Here is a 21,006-nt window from a genome sequence, read left to right on the forward strand (position 1 = left end):
GCAAAGGTCCTGGGATGTTTATCCCTAAGGTGTCTCATCATAGAGTGATTTCCAAAGGAATACTTCTTCCTTGGATATCCTCTAGATAAAACACGGTCACAAAGTCTGCAAGTGACCAATGGAGCATTGACCTTTTTCTGCCCCTCTGGAAAAGTAAAATACTCCCACACAAAAGAATACTTTTGTTTCCTCCTTCTCAGTCTGATGATGGTGCTGCTAGGCTCACTCTCAGAAGAGGACTGCTGCTCTGCCATTGTATCTCAATGTCAATTCAGCTCCTTCTCCTAGGGGATCTCAAGCAGTAATGAGGGGAATGGGTGTGGTGTGGGAAGTTTCTGGAACTGAAAGTAGTTTCAACCAATGAAAAGTGTTCTTTGTGGATCACATGACCTACCGTGCGCGCTCCGTAAGCTTACGGTACGCGCTCGTAAACAAGTACGCATGCGCAAACGTGACGTAAATATGCGCTTATGGAGCGCTTACGGAGCGCGTACGTAGGACGCACTCGCACATGCGTATTACACGCACCCGCGTAACCGCGACGTTGGTTCCACGCAACGCGCATGTGTGTACGTGTACGTCAAGTACGTATCACGTAAGCGCACCGTACTTATGACGTACGGAGCGTGTAGCGTCAGCTTACCATACGCGCATCGTATCACGTAAGCGCACCGTACTTATGACATACGAAGCGCGTAGTGTCAGCTTACCGTACGCGCACGGCAAAAAATGCATTAAAAAAAAAAATACAAGTTTCAAGAGTTGTAGAAGATAATAACTGTAATGTACAACTGTATGTAAACATTAATTTTTCAAAAATTAACCATTCCATAATGCAGGATATAGTACATATATTATTTTATACATAGGTTGGATATTATTTTTTACCAAAAATCTCAAAAAAAAAAATGCATTTAAAAAAACGTACAAATTCACTGAAAAAACCATAGGTTTCACACACGTTATAGTTTGGAATTAGCATTTAAAAAACCTTGCAAATTCACTGGAAAAAACCATAGGTTTCATACATGTTATAGTTAGCAGGACATTTCACTCGTGAAAAACCAATGAAATTCCCCCGTTATAGTTAGTGCAGGCAACTATAACTCACGCGACCGTAATCCTCTGCTGATGACGTCAAATATTACATCACTGATGACATATGTGTCTTTCTGAAAAAAAAATATTTGTAATATATGTATAGCTAAAAATTAATGGAAGAAGACATGGGTAAATAAGTGTCTAAATACAGTGATGTAATATTTGACGTCATCAGCAGAGGATTGCGGTCGCGTGCGTTATAGTTGCCTGCACTAACTATAACGGGGGAATTTCATTGGTTTTTCACGAGTGAAATGTCCTGCTAACTATAACATGTGTGAAACCTATGGTTTTTTCAGTGAATATATATATATATATATATATATATATATCACAACCAAACCCGATCTTCATAAAATCGGACACCGACACAGGAGATGCTGTTAGCCATCCGGCTAGGGTTTATTCTTCTTTTTGCAACGCGTTTCGGCACAACTGCCTTGCTCACACAATTCAACATTACGAATCAATTTCATTTAAATACAAGTCACAGAGTCACATGACCATTTCCAAAATAACCACTGAAAACAGACTCATGTTATTTTTCTCGTAATGCTGATGCTTTTAACACACGAATTTTTAACACAGTATTCAATTATAGCTTAGTGCCACACTCCCTCCTCTCTTAATATATTAAAAATCCTAAAATTCTTTTTCATTTAAGGATTTCAAAACCCATAATACTGAAGCATTACAGTTATATTAAAAAAAACAATAATTCTCACAGAGGACACCGGGAGTAAGTGATTCTTAAGCAATAGAAGCCTTAAAAATGTTAATACAGCATTACACAGTAATATAATTAATAATCATATATTACAAAAGAACAGTGGTAATTTTCAAAATTTTGATGCAGTGTTTCTTGGGCAAGTGCCCCATCATTATCAACAGTTGATCATTAGATGTCGTATTGATCTGGTATAACGTAGTAACTATTTTCTGTCAATCCACTGTTCAGACCTTAATGTGGACAAGAAATCAAAAGAGGAAAAGAACATTGTAGAATGGTCATTTTTTGGTACATACCAGTATTTATATTGAACTGTCTTCTTAACAATAAATAATATAAATATTAAAATTATTGTAAAACACTTGTGCGCATTGGTTCTAGATAAAGTGCTAGTGCCTGCTGAGTGCAAAAACCGCAATTCCAGTAAAGTGCAAGTACATTAAAGTGCAAATGCATTACAGTACTTGGTTTTAAGACAGTCTATAATTAACTTATTAGGTATATCCTTTCTTATCATTACTACGGATGATGAGATTCTCTTCATACCAACACCTAGTTATTAATGATGTTTTTAAAGGAATTTGTCTAATTCGTTTGTGACCCTATGACAATTTAAAATCTGTAAAATTTGGACTAAAAAGAGGAGCAGCACTCACTCTTAATGGATACTTCTATATCAGATGTACATGGAGATCCTCTTCAACATTCAAACCGTTTGGACTTTTCGTATTAAACATCAATATATATTTAGAGTAGACTCCAATTTCCGTAACTTTCTTTCTCTATCTCCTCCTCTCTGTTCTATGGGGATCTGGTCAATAGCAAAGTACACTAGTCAATAGCATATATATATATATTACCTACTGGTGGTCGCCAGTAGGTAGTTATAGTTAGGACCATTTATCCATAGGAAATCCGCAACATTCTATTTGGAATAACTTTGGCGCCGGTTGACGAATCTTCGCAAAATTTTCAAAACTGGTGGGGCGCTCCGATCCGCTCCTATCCTGAAAGTCTCGGGGTAATTCGTCAAGTGGGGGCTGAGGAAAAAGGGGGGTCCCATTGCAGTTAATAGAAGGTTTTAAGACTTTAGTTACATTATAAATCATTTGTTGATGGTACCATACTCATTTTAGGAATTGTGGTATGTTCTAAGGTGATTTTACCATGTGAAAAAGCCTTCTGCTGGGATATCATGTTTGAGAGAAAACAATTTTCTTATGATTTTCCCACAGAAGTTTGGAAGGTGATCTATAAGCTAAACTGAGAGCATATTTTCTGTAAATTCACATTATCTTTCTCAGTCATATGAGAATGAAGTCTGACATTCTCAGTAAAACATGTACATCCAACAAGGGCAGAGACTGTCAGTTTATTCTTTTGTGTTCTACTGCAGCTTCCCAGAGTGTTCTAAAGAACAACTAGAGCGCTAACAGTCCTACTTATGACAAACGTATTGCACACCTGAAGCTATCTTGATTGGAATAAAGTGGTAACTCTTAAAACATTTAATTTAAAAAGGAACAAAATGAGGGGGTTCATTTTGCCATAGAAAGTATGGTTAGTGCTGCAGAAAAAAAATTAGGGCACATTTTGAGTGATTTCTCAAATCCTCTTGTATTTCATCAACAAATTATGACATGCAGACTGACACATGCACTTTCAATACCAGCAGCAGATTTCCCTGGTGAGCAGTAGATTTACTACATTGATCTAATGAGCAACTAGAGTGCTAACATTCTGATTTTATGGCAAATGTGTGACACATCTGAATGCCTTCTTGATGGAATCAAAGTAAAAAACTGAAAGTATTTCCTACTGAGGAGACTGTAGTAAATGAGGAAATTAGGAAACTTCATAACAAATAAGTCTCCCAAGAAGGCCACCAGAGACAAAAGAGCACAAATGTAGCACAAACATCACCCAGAAGTAGCCCAAGTATAGCCCAATGACAGAATGTCCCAGTGTGTTCTAAAGAACAAGTAGAGCGCTAACAGTCTTACTTATGAAAAAAGTATGGCACACCTGAAGCCATCTTGATTGGAATAAAGTGGTAACACTTAAAACATTTAATTTGCAAAGGAACAAAATGAGGGGGCTCATTTTGCCATAGAAATTATGATTAGTACTACAGAAAGAAAAATTAGGGCACATTTTGACTTCTCAAATCCTCTTCTATTTCATTAAAAAATTCTGACATGCAGACTGAAACATGCACTTTGAATACCAGCAGCAGACTTCCCTGGTGAGCAGTAGCTTTACTACAGTGATCTAATAAGCAACTAGAGTGCTAACATTCAGAATTTATGGCAAATGTGTGACACATCAGAATGCCTTCTTGATGGAACCAAGGTAAAAAACTGAAAGTATTTCCTACTGAGGAAAATGCAGTAAATGAGGAAATTAGGAAACTTCATAACAAATAAGTCTCCCAAGATGGCCACCAGAGACAAAAGAGCCCAAATGTAGCACAATTATCACCCAGATGTAGCCCAAGTATAGCCCAATGACAGAATGTCCCAGAGTGTTCTTAAGAACAACTAGAGCGCTTACTGTCTTACTTATGACAAACGTATGGCACACCTGAAGCCATCTTGATTGGAATAAACTGGTAACACTTAAAACATTTAATTTAAAAAGGAACACAATGAGGGGGTTCATTTTGCCATAGAAATTATGATTAGTGCTGAAGAAAGAAAAATTAGGGCACATTTTGAGTGACTTTTCAAATCCTCTTCTATTTCATTAAACAATTCTGACATGCAGACTAAACATGCACTTTTAATACCAGCAGCAGACTTCCGTGGTGAGCAGTAGCTTTACTAAAGTGATCTAATGAGCAACTAGAGTGCTAGCATTCAGAATTTATGGGAAATGTGTGACATATCTGAATACCTTCTTGATGGAATCAAAGTAAAAAACTGAAAGCATTTCCTATTGAGGAGACTGCAGTAAATGAGGAAATTAGGAAACTTCATAACAAATAAATCTCCCAAGATGCACACAAATATCACCCAGATGTAGCCCAATGACAGGAGTGTGCAAAACACTTTCTATTTTTTGTGTTTTTGCAGTTTTATATAGTGCAGACTTGTCAGGTATTGGAGTGCTTTACATGAGCATTGGTTACATCACACAAGAACACATTCATTTTGGTTGTAGACATGGGGAGATTAAGTGATTTGACCAGAATCACAGAATGTCGAGCTGAAGTAGAAACTCCAACCTGGTTCCCCAGTTACAAAGTCTGCAGCTCTGGAAGTAACACCACATCCTCTCCCCTAAGGGCAACATTTAATCAAGTGGTCAACTGGATAAAAAAACATAAAGATAACAAATAATTTAAAAGTGTTTTGTTGCTATTTGAAAACTCAGAAAATATGTCCTCATTTTAGTTTTTTAGAGCACTAACCATAATTTTGATGCAAATAAGACCCTCTCATATATGTAATTTCTAAAGGAAATGCTCTAGGTATTACAGTTTTGATTACATCAAGATGACATCAGGCGTTCCACACTTTGTAATACATATAGAATGTTAGCAATCTAGTTGTTCATTAGGATACTGTTGAGAGGCAGAGGCCAGGGGCACGGACTCTGAAAATTGAAGGCAGGTAGGAGGGTGCAGAGGCAACAATTTGACCACACTGGGCATGCAGGAAGGGCAGTGGCAGCACAACAGACTATGGAGGGCAGTGGAAAGGGGGGCAGGGGAAACAAACCAACAATTCAGGACTGGCAAGAGAGGCTGTGGCAATATAATAGACCATTGTGTGCAGAAGGAAGAGGCAGTGGTAGTTCAACCATACACTCCAACAGACCCGAGTCCAATGTTTTTAAGCTCAAATGGGCTTTATTTGATCTTTCTCCTGTCTACAATCTCCTCTTTTTCAATGTAACTCAAAGGGGAAAACCAATACCCCAGTTTTTTTCAAAATCTCCCTCTTACCAAGTTCAAAATGTTCGCAAGTATGGTACATTGGATCATGGAAGGCAGGAGGAATTGGGATAGGGACATGGACTCCGATAACATAGGACAGGAGGGACATGGAGAGGTGCACCAAACTGACCCTAAAGGGCAGGCATTAGGGTTTGCAGCAGCACAATACACCACACAGGGCATGCGGGATGGGAGTGCAGCACAACAATCCATAGAAAGCAATAGGGAGGGGACAGGACCATGCACGTGGACAACAGAGAACAGAGGGGAAAGAGGCAATGGTAGATAGCTGACCATAATGGACAGACAGGAGAGAAAGCTGCAGCATAACAGACCATAAAGGGCAGGAGGGATGGATCAGGGGCATTACAATGGAACAGACAAGCCAGGAGGGAGGGAATAAGGGTCTGCACATGGAAGCAGAGGGCTGGGGGCAAGGGGGCAGGGCAGGAGCAGAAAGATGACCATGGAGGTCAGGCAGGATGGGCACTAGAAGCAAGACACACCATGGAGAGGAACAGTGAGACTATGATGGCATACACACAGACCATGGAGGAAAGGTGGGAGGGGGTCAGGGGCAGCTAGCTGCCCACACAGGGAAGGTGGGAGGGGCCGTGGCAGCACAGAAGACCATGCATGGCAAGTGGGAGGGTGAGTGGCAGCACAATGGCTATGATGGGCAAGAAGGAGGGTGCAGGGGCATGCAAAAAGGACCATGGAGCATAGACCAGGACCTGGGCACAGACAAGAGAGTTCAGGGGAAGGGGCCTCACAACAGACCACGTGGGGCAGGCAGGAGGAGCAGTTGCAGCACAACAGGCCAGGGAGGGCAGAAGGGTGTGGCAGTAAAATGGACCATGGAGGACAGGAAGGAGGGGATAGAGGCATGGAATGTGGACAGGCAGGGTGGAGGTGGCAGGGACAGGTTACAGTCATCTGACAATGTTAGGCAGGTGGGAGGGGAGTGGCAGCTCAACAGAACACTCAGAGTAGATAGGAGTGGCAGGCCCATGGAACATGGTGGGCAAAAATGATGGAGCACGGGCATGCACAAAGACATTGGAGGGCAGGGGGAAGGAGAATAGGGGCAGCAAGCTAAGCACAGAGGCTAAGCAGGAGGTCAATGATGGGGCATAGAATTGGGCAATGGAGGGTAGGAGGAGTGGACTGGTACATCATGCTAAATGGAGAGCAATGGCAGCACATCAGACCATGCATGGCAGGAGGGAGGAGGCTAGTCCATGGATTCAGACAACAGAGGATAGGGAGGAGGTGGATGGGGCAGCAAGCTAACTGTTCAGAGAAGGCGGGTATTAGGAACTTTATTGTTTTTAAAATGTGTGTCTGTGCGAACTACTTAAAATATGAACAAGTATGCAGCATAATCTCACTTTTATTCAGGAAGAAGAGGAAGTTTGTGACTGTGACTCAGGGCTCACTTGGCAGAAACACCCAGTGACCCTCCACCCCCATCGCAAAATGTAATGCCCGTGAAAAGGGTAGGTGGATGCAGTGTTATATACAATATAGTCCTGAGAGCACGATTGAAAATGAAAACTAGATATAGTGCATGGTATAAACTATGCACCAAAAAGTGTGATATAAGATGAACCGGGCGTGAAATATAATATGCAATACATTGTGCGCAACGACAGATTCATTGGAGAGCGCGAGATAGCACAGGCACTAGCGCATGCTATGCGATATGCACCTTGGAGTGTAATATGCACAGGGCAGTGTTGTGTAACCTAACTAGTCTCTAAAGTTGTAATATAAAATATGTGCTGGGGAGTGTAACGTTGCATATGCACTGTGACAAAGATACGAATCCCAGATTGTAATATGTATGGCATAGCGCTGTGCGTTATAACATAGGTGTTGTATTCTTATTTGTGCTTATGTATGTAACATCACTGTATTCCTGGCATGCGCTGTGTTTATCTTCAGGCGCTGTTCTATGTTCTAGTATAGAACTGTAGATGTAATGTTCCAGAGAAAGACTCAGTGGTTGTTGGAGTCTGGAGCTGGAAGGAGGTCTGCCGTGCCATGCTGAATAAAACTAATTTAATTTAAATTCAAGCTTTGTGAATTTAATATTGGCGACGAGTTTAAGTCTCTCCTGTCAGGAAGGCACGGGTACGGAGAGCAGAAGAATCCACGAAGAAAAGTGAGGAAGAAAAAGGGAAAAGCGAAGTAAAAAAGAGAAGGACGTGGTGCTGTTAGAGGAGCGTTGAAGAGGGAGAGAGAAGATTCATTGTGGCGAGAGAAAAGTGTGAAGAGGCGTAATCACAGAAGTAATTGTGGACATTTTCAAAGGAAAACATAAGTGGTAACGTACTTTACCAAGAGAGAACGCTCGAGGAGTGTTCGTGTATCCAGGCACTGAGGAGAGCGAGCGTGACCAGGACGTACAGGAGCGCGTCATAAGGACGGGTTCAGCGTTTCCTGGCAACGACTTCGACAAGCGGAAGAGGAACGTGAGAGACCGCACGTCAGTGGGCGTTTCCTGGCAACGCGCTCGACAAGCGGATGGGGAACGTGAGAGAGCGCACGTCAGGCGTACACGTGGTGACGCTTAATGATGTTTGCAGAGGTTGCCTAGTAACATTACGGGCAAGGAAGGAAGAAGAGCGTCTGCACAACAAGGAGTGTAACGCGAGTAAGGAAATATTCGTTTGTCAGGAAAAGCCAGTAAAAGGTCCGGTAATCGTTTGGGGCGTTGAGCGGATGAAAGTTCAGAGGATAAAGGAAAAGATGTCAAGGTGGGATTTCATTCTGTCATGCATCTGTTAAGCACGGATCAAGCCTACAGAGGTCGTAGTTGAAAGTCCACAAGCATCCCATTCTACTTATGCTGGTTTAAGGAAGTACACGAGGTGCTTTCTACGGAGTGAATTTTCTATCTTCTTTCATTTTGTTTTGTTTTTCTCATTTTTTCTTTTATAGTTTGTGTCTTGAACTGTTAACCTGGTCGTAAGGGTAGTTGGGTGTTGGGTCCATTATTATTGTAATAATTTTTTTGGGGTTTTGTCGTTTGACACTCAGTTAGTGTAGTCAAAGAAATGCAGTATGATCCTCCAGCTAAGTTTTTACAGAGTAAGGGAGACCCACCACTACCATGGTCAAGGTGGAAAGAAGAGTTCTTAACTTACAAGAAAGCTATTGATGGAGAACGGATGGGTGCAGAGAGGAAAAAAAGTATTCTTCTACATTGCTTAGGATCGGAAGGACAAGACGTTTTCAGAGCACTTCCACAAATGACTGCACAAGTGGGGGAAGAGAAATTGAATGTTTACAATGAGGCTTTACTGAGGCTAGAAAAACGTTTCAAACCAACGACAAGTATCGCTCTGAACAGATTCAAGTTCTATACTAGAGCACAAAAGGAGGAGGAATCCTTTGACGATTTTTTAACGTCGTTAAGATCTCTATGTGTACATTGCAAGTTTGGGGTTATGGCAGACGAAATGATTAGAGATCAGATTATTGTACATGTAAAAAACAAAAAAGTACAAGAAAATTTGTGGGTCATGGGAGACCCTAGTCTGTCAGAAGCAATAGCTAATGCGAAAGCAGTGGAACAATCAGAAAGTTGGATGCAAACCATTAAGCAGAGTACTAAGAAGGGAGAATGTGTGGAAGAAGTGTGTGCTTTAAAGAATAGTTCTGGGAACAATATGCAGTTAAAGAAAGACAGTATGGAAGTTGTCCAAAAGAGAAGCATAAGCAATAAATATAATGGTGCAAGTCAGTTCAGAAGTAATGTGAACATGGGAGGACAAAATATGTGCTTCAGATGTGGTAGTAGGTCACATTTTACGTCTTTTGTAGGTTGTCCCGCTATAAATAGACAGTGTAGGAAGTGTGGGAGAATGGGCCATTTTAGTACAGTCTGCAGGGAGATAAGGAGGAATAGTGCTTCCACATCTTTTTCTGGTTCAATCTCGACCATTAGTGGTACAGATATAGTGCAGGATGGAGAAGGTAAAGAAAAGTTTTCCGACGAATGTGAAAGAGGATTTGTAGTTTCAATCATTAATAAGCATTCAGTAGGAGAGGAAGAGATACGGTTGGAGGCTCCAAAATGTATAGTAGAGGTTTTGGGGGTTGAACTTCATCTTATGGCTGATTCTGGTTAACCATGGACTATAATCTCGAGAGATTACTTCAGAGAAAAATTGCAAGATGTTTGTGTTGGAAGAGTCCTACATGCTAATGATGTTGTTGCTGAAAGTTTTGATGGCACAAGGATTGATTTGGAAGGTTTTTTCAAGGTGTCGCTACAGTGCAAGGGCAGATTTGCAGATATTAAATTGTACATTGCGAAAAAAGGAGTTAATGTTTTAGGATGGCGCGATCAGTGGAAGTTAGGCATTATGTTAAATCCACGAGCAGAGGATCCTGTCATTTTAGGGGACAAATGTGAAATAGGAAATATTGCTGCGGTGGATCAAAATGTCAGAGTAAGAAACTTGTTAAACACATTTAAGAAAGTATTTTGTGAAAATTTAGGGAAACTTAAAGATTATGAACACGAGATCATTCTTAAGTCAAATGCACGCCCAGTTGTTCAAAAATTAAGAGGAGTACCCATAAATATGAGAGAAGAGCTCAGAGAGATGTTGAAACAACTTACAGATGAGGGCATTATTGAAGAGATTGAATCTTCAGAGTGGGTTTCACCCATTGTTTTAGTACGTAAGACTGATAAAAATTTGAGGGTACGTGTTGATCTCAGATCACTTAATTCTAACATAGTGATTGATTGCCATCCGCTCCCAAATATAAATGAGATGGTATCTATGTTGGAAGGAGCTAATGTATTCTCAACTTTAGATCTGCGTTCTGCATACCATCAGATTTGTCTTTCTGAAGAGTCAAAGAATCTAACAGCATTTATTACCCCACAAGGGCTTTTCCGTTACACCAGAATGCCGTTTGGATTAGCCTCAGCGGCATCGGTGTTCCAAAGGGTAATGTTTAGAATATTTAGAGATGTCGACCATTTTGTAAAGTGTTTTCAAGACGATATTTTGGTATTTTCTAAAAATAATGAAGAACATGATGCACACCTTAAGGAAGTTTGCAGAAGGTTGGAAGTGAACGGCCTCACGCTCAAAGAAAGTAAATGTAAATTGTATAAGAAGTCCGTGGAGTATTTGGGGCATACATTATCTGGGAATGGGGTAGTTCCTAAGAAGTCAAATGTGGATGCTATTATCAATGCTCTGGCTCCTACAAACAAGGAACAATTATTGAGTTTTGCTGGCATGTGCGAGTATTATAGTAAGTTTGTAATGAATTTTGCAAACAAAATGGAGCCGTTGAGAGAGTTACTCAGGAAGAATATTGATTTTAAATGGAGTGGTACCCAACAGGTGGCATTTGAAAACATCAAGCAAGATATTGTGAAAGCACCGACTTTAAAGCCTTTTTGTGTTAAGGAAGAATGCATCATAACTGTAGATGCAAGTTTGTACGGTATTGGGGGTGTGTTATCGCAAAGGCATGGAAGGGAAGAGTGGAACGTGGCTTTTGCCTCAAGAACACTCAATGAGGTTGACAGAAAGTACGCTGTAATTGAAAGAGAGTTACTCGCGTGTGTTTGGGGTATTGAACATTTCAAATTGTATGTGTGGGGGAGCAAGTTTACGTTAAGGACGGACCATAAGCCTTTAGTAAACATCCTTTCTTCTGGTGGAGGGTGGAATTCAACTGCTAGGATTGCTAGGTTGTCCTCAAGGCTACAGGAGTACAATTTTAAGACAGAGTATGTACCAGGAAAAAAAAATGTTACAGCTGACTTTTTGTCAAGACTACCGTGTAGTAGTAGTGGTGTGAATTTTGTGAAAGAGGTTGATTTTGTGCTTCAGATTAGTGATGTAATTCCAGCGCAATTTCAAGATATCAGTGAGGAATTGTGGAAAGAATGCATGTGTAAGGATGAGGATTTGTTGGAGGTCAGGAGGTTTGTGATGGAAGGTTGGCCTAATAAACGTCAGGTCAGATCAGAGTTATTGTCTTTTTGCAAGGTTGCAGATGAACTTGAGGTTGAAGGAGATTTTATTTTCAAGAATTCTAAATGTATTCCTCCTAAAGGGATGCGGGAAGTTATCCTTAGAGTTGCACATAAAACACATCCTGGTATTTCATCAATGAAACGTTTAGTAAGGAATTTTTTTTGGTGGCCTGGAATTGACAGATTTATTGATGGAATAGTAAGAGAGTGTGAGCTGTGTGTGTCTAGTGAAAGAATGTTGAGCGTTAGAGTTCCACCTTTAAGAATGGTGGAATGGCCAAAAGTACCTTGGCAAAGGTTAGCTTTTGATATTTCAGGACCATTTAATATGCTTCCTGAGTAATGCAGGTTTGCTTTGGTGTTGGTGGATTACCACTCAAAATGGCCGGAAGTAAAGTTTGTAAATAGAATTACAACAGAAATTGTGGTAAATTTTTTAAAAGAGACGTTTGCACGTGAAGGTTGCCCTTCGTATTTGGTCACAGATAATGGAGTGCAGTTTAAGTCGGCTGAGATGAAGGATTTTGTTGGTGAATGTGGAATAAAACATGTTTTCACTTCCCTTTATGGACCGCATGAAAATGGACAAGTTGAAAGGTTTAATAGAGTGTTGAAGGAGTTTGTGGTTGATTCAGTTAAGTTTGGAGATGATTGGTTAAACAGAGTTAGAGAGAAGTTATGGTTGTACAGAATTACTCCTCATACCACCACAGAAGTCAGTCCGTTTAAATTGTTGAAGGGAAGGAGCCAGCATCAAAGATTTGTCCGTGGTGGTTTAGAGAAAAGTGCACGAAAGTAGACTCTAACGGTGTTTGTGTGGATGACATTTCTTTGAAGGTTAAGAGTAAGCAAGGCAAGACTTGTGCGTGGTTTGATAAAAAATGGAAAACTCAATCACCTTCATTTGTAGAGGGTGATTGGGTTAGGATCAAAAAACCTGGTATTCTTTGTAAGGGATCTAGTAGATTTGGGAAAGCTATACAAATTAAAAGAGTCTTTAAAAATTCTGTAGCTACTCAAGATGGGAAGGTTTGGAATGTCAGAAGAGTGGCAAAGTGCCCTCCCAGTCTAAACAGGTTTGTTTCTAATCCGGTGTCAGGAAATATGATTCGTGACAATGAGTACAATGTTGGGGTTTCCGGTGATTCTAACATTGTGGGTGGAAAAGTTTCTGTTGGATTAAATGTCAGAACATCAAGTCGTGTAAAATATTTTCCTAAAAAATTGAATGACTATGTTTAGTTGTTTATATGGGGTTGTGGTTTGTTTTTTCTTTTTGCTTTTATTTTATGTTGTTTTAGTTTTATTTATTAAGTTTCCTTTGTGTTTGTTTCTTTCAAAGGAGGGGGATGTGTTGTATTCTTATTTGTGCTTATGTATGTAACATCACTGTATTCCTGGCATGCGCTGTGTTTATCTTCAGGCGCTGTTCTATGTTCTAGTATAGAACTGTAGATGTAATGTTCCAGAGAAAGACTCAGTGGTTGTTGGAGTCTGGAGCTGGAAGGAGGTCTGCCGTGCCATGCTGAATAAAACTAATTTAATTTAAATTCAAGCTTTGTGAATTTAATAATAGGCATCAAGGAAGGCATGTTAGATGGGGCAATATAACCCGTGCGAAGGCAAGTGTGGCATGACATATTCACGGGGTGGTGTTACAGTGCACATTTGCTAGAGAGTGTCATAGCATACGCACTAGCTGGTGGAATACAACACAGAGGTGTGTGGCACTCGGCGGGCACTGGTAGGTGTAAGACAGCATTGGGCTCAGCCAGGAGCGCGCTGTGACTCTCAAGTGAGGTTTGTCTCCTTTCCAGAGAGCAAAATAAAAAGTATTACACATCCGGCGGTGGATGTGTGTTTTATTAACTGCGAGGGGGGTTTCTTGCATAGTTTTGATCAAATTTTTATCGAATCCCCTTTAAATGGCTTGGTGTGCGTTTGTATTAAATGTGCACGTCAATAGCTACCCATGTTTGTATAAATAAATGACAAGGGTGTCTACTTGGAGAGTACCCACCGGCGGGGGCGCCGGGATTAGGCACGGTAGGGCGTCAGACACGTCAGCGCTTCACTAGCGGTGTAAATACATTGCACTTGGATTCATTGTATGCACAGTCACCTTTTAATGAATATCACGCAAATCGTCAAGGTGATAGGTACGTACGGTTTGTCCAAGATGTCCTAGGTGTTTCTATAAATATATTTTTTTTTTAAAAGAAAAAGGCCGGCCCCGGGGGATGGGGTCCCCGGGGCCATAAGTGGCCTGAGGAGGGGAGCAACGCAGCCCCCCTCCTAAAGAATTAAGAAAAAAAGAAAGGCCATGCCGAGGGGGTTGGGGTCCCTGCGGCCCCCTTCCAAATTTTATTTTTTCTAAAAAAAAAATTAGGGAGCAGGCCCTGGGGGATGGGCTCCCCAGGGCCAATACATTAGAAAAAGAAGGGGAAAAACAGCCCCCCTTCTTAAAAAACATAAATAAATAAAAGACCGGCATCGCGCTGGAGGCCACGCCGCCTCCTAGCAGCACTCTGCAAACACGCCCCCTGGTGAGTTGCAAGTTGGAGAATTAATTCCCCTTCAATACTGAGGGTCCCTGAGGGCCAACTAGCCCAACAGGTATCTCCAGTATGCGCCAGGGAGCTGCGTTGCAGACAGGTGCTCTGAGGCCATGCTCCTTTTTACACCTCTCTGCAACATAGCTCTGTGGCACTTACTGGAGGTACCTTGTTGGCTAGTTTGCCCCTAGGGACCCTTAGGATTCAAGGGGACTCTCAACTTGAACGGCCACAGGGTGCATTTACACAGTGGTGAAGGGAGGGGACGGGGGGGCCTGAGGTGACGTGTGCAAACATGCCCTGTTGCGCGTTTTAAGTGGTGGAAATATTTCCCTTTCAATCCTGAGGGACCCTGGGGGCCAACTAGCCCACCAGGTGCTTCCAGTAAGCGCCACTGCGCTGCGTTGCAGAGAGGTGGTACAGGCCATGCCCCTTTTTGCACCTCTGTGCAATGGCGCTTACTGGACGTACCTAGTGGGCTATTTTGCCCCTAGGGACCCTCAGGATTCAAGGGGACTTAATCTCCCAACTTAAAACGGCCACAGGGCGTGTTTACACAGTGGGGAAGGGAGGGGACGGGGCCTGAGGTGACCTGTGCAAACACGCCCTATGGAGCGTTTTAAGTTGGGGAAATTATTCCCCTTCAAACCTGAGGGCCCTTGGGGGCTAACCAGCTCACCAGGTGCTTCCAGTAAGTGCCACTGCGCTGCGTTGCAGAGACGTGGTCCAGGCCATGCCACTTTTACACCTCTCTGCAACGCAGCTCTGTGGCGCTTACTGGAGGTACCTAGTGGGCTAGTTGGACCCTAGGGACCCTCAGGATTCAAATGAACTTAATCTCCCAACTAAAAACGGCCACAGGGCGTATTTACACAGTGGTGAAGGGAGGGGATGGGGCCCGAGGTGACGTGTGCAAACACGCCCTGTGGCGCGTTTTAAGTTGGGGAAATAATTTACCTTCAATCCTGAGGGACCCTGGGGGCCCACTAGCCCACCAGGTGCTTCCAGTAAGCGCCACTGCGCTGCGTTGCAGAGAGGTGGTCTAGGCCGTGCCCCTTTTTACATCTCTCTGCTACGCATATCTGTGGCACTTACTGGAGGTACCTAAGCGCTAGTTTGACCCTAGGGACCCTCAGGATTCAAGGGGACTTACTCTCCCAACTTAAAACGGCCACAGGGCGTGTTTACACAGTGGGGAAGGGAGGGGACGGGGCCTGAGGTGACGTGTGCAAACACGCCCTGTGGCACGTTTTAAGAGGTAGTTTTAATCCCCCTGCCCTATTATATACTAGGGGCTTACAGAGGAGGTCATGCTAATCACATGGGGACCCCAACGCATAGTGATCCCTAGTGTATGTAGGTGTTTTCACTGTATTCTAAGTGTCTTTTAACATAGCACTGGCTCTAGGACTGGTTAGTCAGACTCAGTTACCACCAGTATCCGTCTGAAAAAGTTGAGGGTAGAGGATGATTTTGCAACAAGGCCTCTTTCTGCTCTTCTGTTTGTTCTTTCTGCACGTTAAGCCTCTTCCTGCACTTTTCTTTGTCTTTGAGGACTTCTGTTGCTTCTTTCTGCATTTCTTTTTTTTCTTTCTGTGCGTTTTTTCTTCTTTCTTCAGATGTCCTATCTCTGTAGGCATAGTTAGAAATTAGCATTTAAAAAACCTTTGAAATTCACTGAAAGAACCATAGGTTTCTTAGAAATTCACTGAAAAAAACCATAGGTTTCAGGGGCGTTATAGTTAGCTGGACTTTTCACTCGTACAAAACCGTTGAAATTCCCCCATTATAGTTAGTTCAGCTAACTATAACTCGTGCGCCTGCAATGCACTGCTGATGACATCACATATTACTTCACTCATGACATGGTCAGTGACATCACTGATGACATCTCAAATGACATACATGGTTTTGTACGAGTGAAAAGTCCAGCTAACTATAACACCCCTTAAACCTATGGTTTTTTCAATGAATTTCTAAGGTTTTTTAAATGTGAATTCCTAACTATAACGTGCCTGAAGCCTATGGTTTTTTCAGTGAATATATATATATGTGGTGCACCTGTGCTTTTGTTCAAAATATATATATATATATATATATATTCACTGAAAAAACCATAGGTTTCACACATGTTATAGTTAGCGGAAATTTTACGGATAAAAAACCAGTGAAATTGCCCCGTTATAGTTAGTGCTGGCAACTATAACTCACGCGACCGCAATCCTCTGCTGATGCTAATACTGTATTTAGACACTTATTTGCCCATGTCTTCTTCCATACATTTTTAGCTATACATATATTACAAATATTTTTTTTTCATAAAGACACATATGTCATCAGCAGAAGATTGCGGTCGCGTGAGTTATAGTTGCCAGCACTAACTATAACGGGGCAATTTCACTGGTTTTTTATCCGTAAAATTTCCGCTAACTATAACATGTGTGAAACCTATGGTTTTTTCAGTGAATTTGCAAGGTTTTTTAAATGCTAATTCCTAACTATAACGTGTGTGAAACCTATGGTTTTTTCAGTGAATTTGTACGTTTTTTTAAATGCTAAGTTACTTTACGCCATTCGAGGCGTGCGCGCCCACTTAACGCAGTTCGTTCCGTGCACGGTTTTTATCAACTTTAATAAGCCCTGTACATTTGGTGGCCTTCGGCCACCAAAAGCACAGGGGGTGGGGTCAATGTGGATAGTGTTTTTTTTATTTCGATTTTATAATTTCATGTTGCCAAAATTTAGTTTTTTTTACCTATTAATAAGCCCTGTACATTTGGTGGCCTCCGGCCACCAAAAGCACAGGGGGTGGGGTAAGTGTGGATAGTGTTTTTTTTTTTTTTTTTTTTTTACCGTACGCTTACGGTAAGCGTACGGTAAGCGTACTCGGCAAAATTGCCGAAAAAAAAATAAAACCGTTTTTGCTCTTGGGGGATGTTTGGGGACTCCCTCAACATGACTGTGTGGGAGGGAGTTGTCAAAAATGCCCCGTAACATGTTTTTGGGCATCAAGTTTGAGAAATAACTCTCAATGCGAGAGACAAAATGGCGGACGCCGCTTCCTGGTTTCGGCCGATTCGAATGTTTACTAAGATCTAAGAGCCAATCAGAATCGCGCTCGCGCACGCCACCGTACGCTTACGGTAAGCGTACGGTAAGCGTACGGTAAGCGTACCGTAAGCAGGCTCAGATATATATATTGATTTAAAGGCTATTTTCTCAGAATCTACTGAACAGATTTACACCAAACCTACAAAAGGCACTTCCTTGACCTAGGGACTACCTCTCTGCAAAATTTCTAGTAATTCTGTTCAGCCGTTCGGGCTGTAGCTCGTTCTAAAGGTCCTATGGAAAAATGCATGGGAAAAACGCGTTTTGGGACCCCCCTTTTATCTCAGCCCCCGCTTGACGAATCCCCCCGAGACTTTCAGGGTAGGAGCGGAGCGTAGCGCCCCACCTATTTTGAGAAATTCGCGAGGATTCATCGACCGGCGCCAAAGTTATTCAAAATAGAATGTTGAGGTTTTCCTATGGAAAAGGGGTCCTAACTATAACTACCTACTGGCGACCGCCAGTAGGTAATATATATATATATATATATATATATATATATATATATATATATATATATATATATATATATATATATATATATATATATATATATATATATCACCCACCTCAGGTCCTTCTGAAAACCTTTATACTGATCCCTCAAGCGAGGTCCAATGGAAAGGGGGGAGCCCAAAAATGTGATTTGCCATGTTAATTTCCACCAAAAATGTGCATATCAATAAAAAAAAGCAGGAGAATGGAATTAGTTCAAATTTGGCACAATGTAAGAGCCTTACTCAGAAAGGTTGCTTTTTATCATTTGGTGTAAATCCGTTCTGCAGTTTTAGAGAAATTAGCCTTTAACGAGGTGCTAGGTAGGGCATGAAGGGGTTGCAAATTAGATATATCTGGACTGTTGATGTCAAGGTATGCTCTGATTGCCCATCTTAAAGGGGACTAGTCGATCCCGGATTGCTGGCCAGAGCATGAACATTATATTTTGCAGCCAATAGAGGACTCAGGGAAAAGGCCCCTCAGTCCTAAAAATGAACTTGAAAAAATATAAGGGGGCAGAATAAGCAAACCCTGACCCCCAGGGGCCTAAATGGAGGGTCCCAAAGGGACCCCTCTTTGATTGTTTGATTGGCTGAACACAAAATGGACAACATGTTGTTACAGCCATTACGGTACAATGCGACAGGGCCCTAATTGAAAAGCACTGTAGTGAATTCCAGGTTTTTGGGCTGCAAAAAGGACCACTGATAAAGGGTGATAACAGATTTTAGTCACAATATAAATCAATTGTTGGTGGTGTTATACTCATTTCAGGAATTTCGGTGAGTTCTCAGGTGATTTCACACTTGTGACAAATGCTGACATTTCGGTGGAAGTGGATGGACCATATTTGAGAAAAAACATATATTCTCTCATGATTTTCTCTTATAGGTAATGGCGGTGTTCAGAAGATAAAATAAGAACACATTTCTATAAGTTCACACTGTATTCCTCAGCCATGTGGGAATATGGCCTGATATCCTCAATAAAACCTTTACTTTTAACAGCAGTAACATCCTTGCATTTGATCCCCTCTTTGTTTGAACACCGGAAACCTACACCGCCCACAAGAACGCCACCCGCAGACACCACCACCTCATCAGATCTGCCAAAAGGACCTCCTTCAAAGACAGCCTAGACAACAATGCACACAACAGCAAAGAGCTCTTCAACATCGTGAAGGAACTCTCCAACCCCAGATCCAACACCAACGACATCCCACCTTCACAAGACCTGTGCGACTCGCTGGCCACCTTCTTCCATAGCAAAATCGCAGACATCCACGACAGCTTCAACACCGTCACCACCCCGGCAACCACTGAGACCCCCGCTCCCACGACCACCACCCGCACCAACCGCCTGATCTCCTGGACCAACATCAACGACGATGACACCATCAAGATCATGAACACCGTCCACTCCGGATCCCCGGACGACCCCTGCCCACACCACATCTTCAACAAAGCCAGCATCACCATCGCACCCCATCTCTGGAAAACCATCAACATCAACATCTCCTTCGAGACAGCGACCTTCCTGGAGAGCTGGAAGCACGCAGAGATCAACATCTTACTCAAAAAACCCAAGGCGGACCCCAAGGACCTCAAGAACTTTTGACCCATCTCCCTGCTCCCGTACCCGGCGAATATCATCGAAAAGGCCGTCAACAAACAACTGACCAGCTTCCTCGAGGAGAACAGCATCCTGGACCCGTCCCAGTCCGGGTTCCGCAGCAACCACAGCACCGAAACTGCCCTCATCTCCACCACCGATGACATCAGTTCCCTGCTAGACAACGGAGAAACCGCGGCCCTCATCCTCCTGGACCTGTCAGCCGCCTTCAACACGGTCTGCCACCGCACACTACGAACATGCCTCTATGACGCCGGAATCCAAGAGAAAGCCCTGGACTGGACCTCCTCCTTCCTTTCCGGCAGAACACAGAGCGTCTGCATCCCCCCCTTCTGCTCCGAAGCCACCGAGATCATCTGTGGCGTACCCCAAGGCTCATCCCTCAGCCCAATGTTGTTCAACGTCTACATGGCACCACTCACCCACATCGCACAACGGCATGACCTCAACATCATCTCCTATGCCGACGGCACCCATCTGATCCTATCCCTCACCAAGGACCCCCACACCACCAAAACCAACCTCCACGAAGGAATGAAGGCCATCGCCGACTGGATGAGAATCAGCCGACTGAAGCTGAACTCGGCCAAGATGGAGGTCCTCATCCTCGGATCCACCCCCTCGGCCTGGGACGACTCCTGGTGGCCGACTACACTAGAAACACCCCCAACTCTCACCGATTATGCACGCAACCTAGGGGTCATCCTCGACTCTACCCTCTCCATGACGAAGCAGATCAATGCCGTCTCCTCCTCCTGCTTCAACACCCTCCGCATGCTTCGCAGGATCTTCAAGTGGCTCCCCACCAAAACAAGAAGGACGGTCACCCAGGCCCTCGTCAGCAGTAGACTGGACTACAGAAATGCACTCTACGCAGGAGCCCCGGACAAACTCCTGAAACGGCTTCAACGCATCCAGAACGCCTCCGCACGCCTGATCCTCGACATCCCTCGCCGCAGCCACATCACACCCCATTTGAGAGACCTACACTGGCTCCCTGTCAACAAGAGGATAACCTTCAAACTCCTCACCCACACACACAAGGCACTCCACAACTCCGGACCAACATACCTCAACAGCCAACTCAGCCTCTACACCCCCAGCCGCCAGCTCCGCTCTGCAGACCTCATCCTCGCCACCATCTCCCGCATCCGAAGAGTGACCGCCGGCGGCAGATAATTCTCCCACCTCATCGCCAAGACATGGAACACCCTCCCCATCCACCTACGGCATACCGAAGACCTTCTGACCTTCAGAAGACTTCTCAAGACCTGGCTGTTCGAACAGTAGCAGCTTCCCCCCCACCTAGCGCCTTGAGACCCTCGTGGGTATATAGTGCGCTTTACAAATGCCATGTTTGATTGATTGATTGTTCTACTGCTGCTTCACCTCAGTGTTCTTATGAACAACCAGAGTGCTA

This window comes from Triturus cristatus, chromosome 3_2 (assembly GCF_964204655.1).
Source record: "Triturus cristatus chromosome 3_2, aTriCri1.1, whole genome shotgun sequence".
Lineage (NCBI taxonomy): Eukaryota > Metazoa > Chordata > Amphibia > Caudata > Salamandridae > Triturus > Triturus cristatus.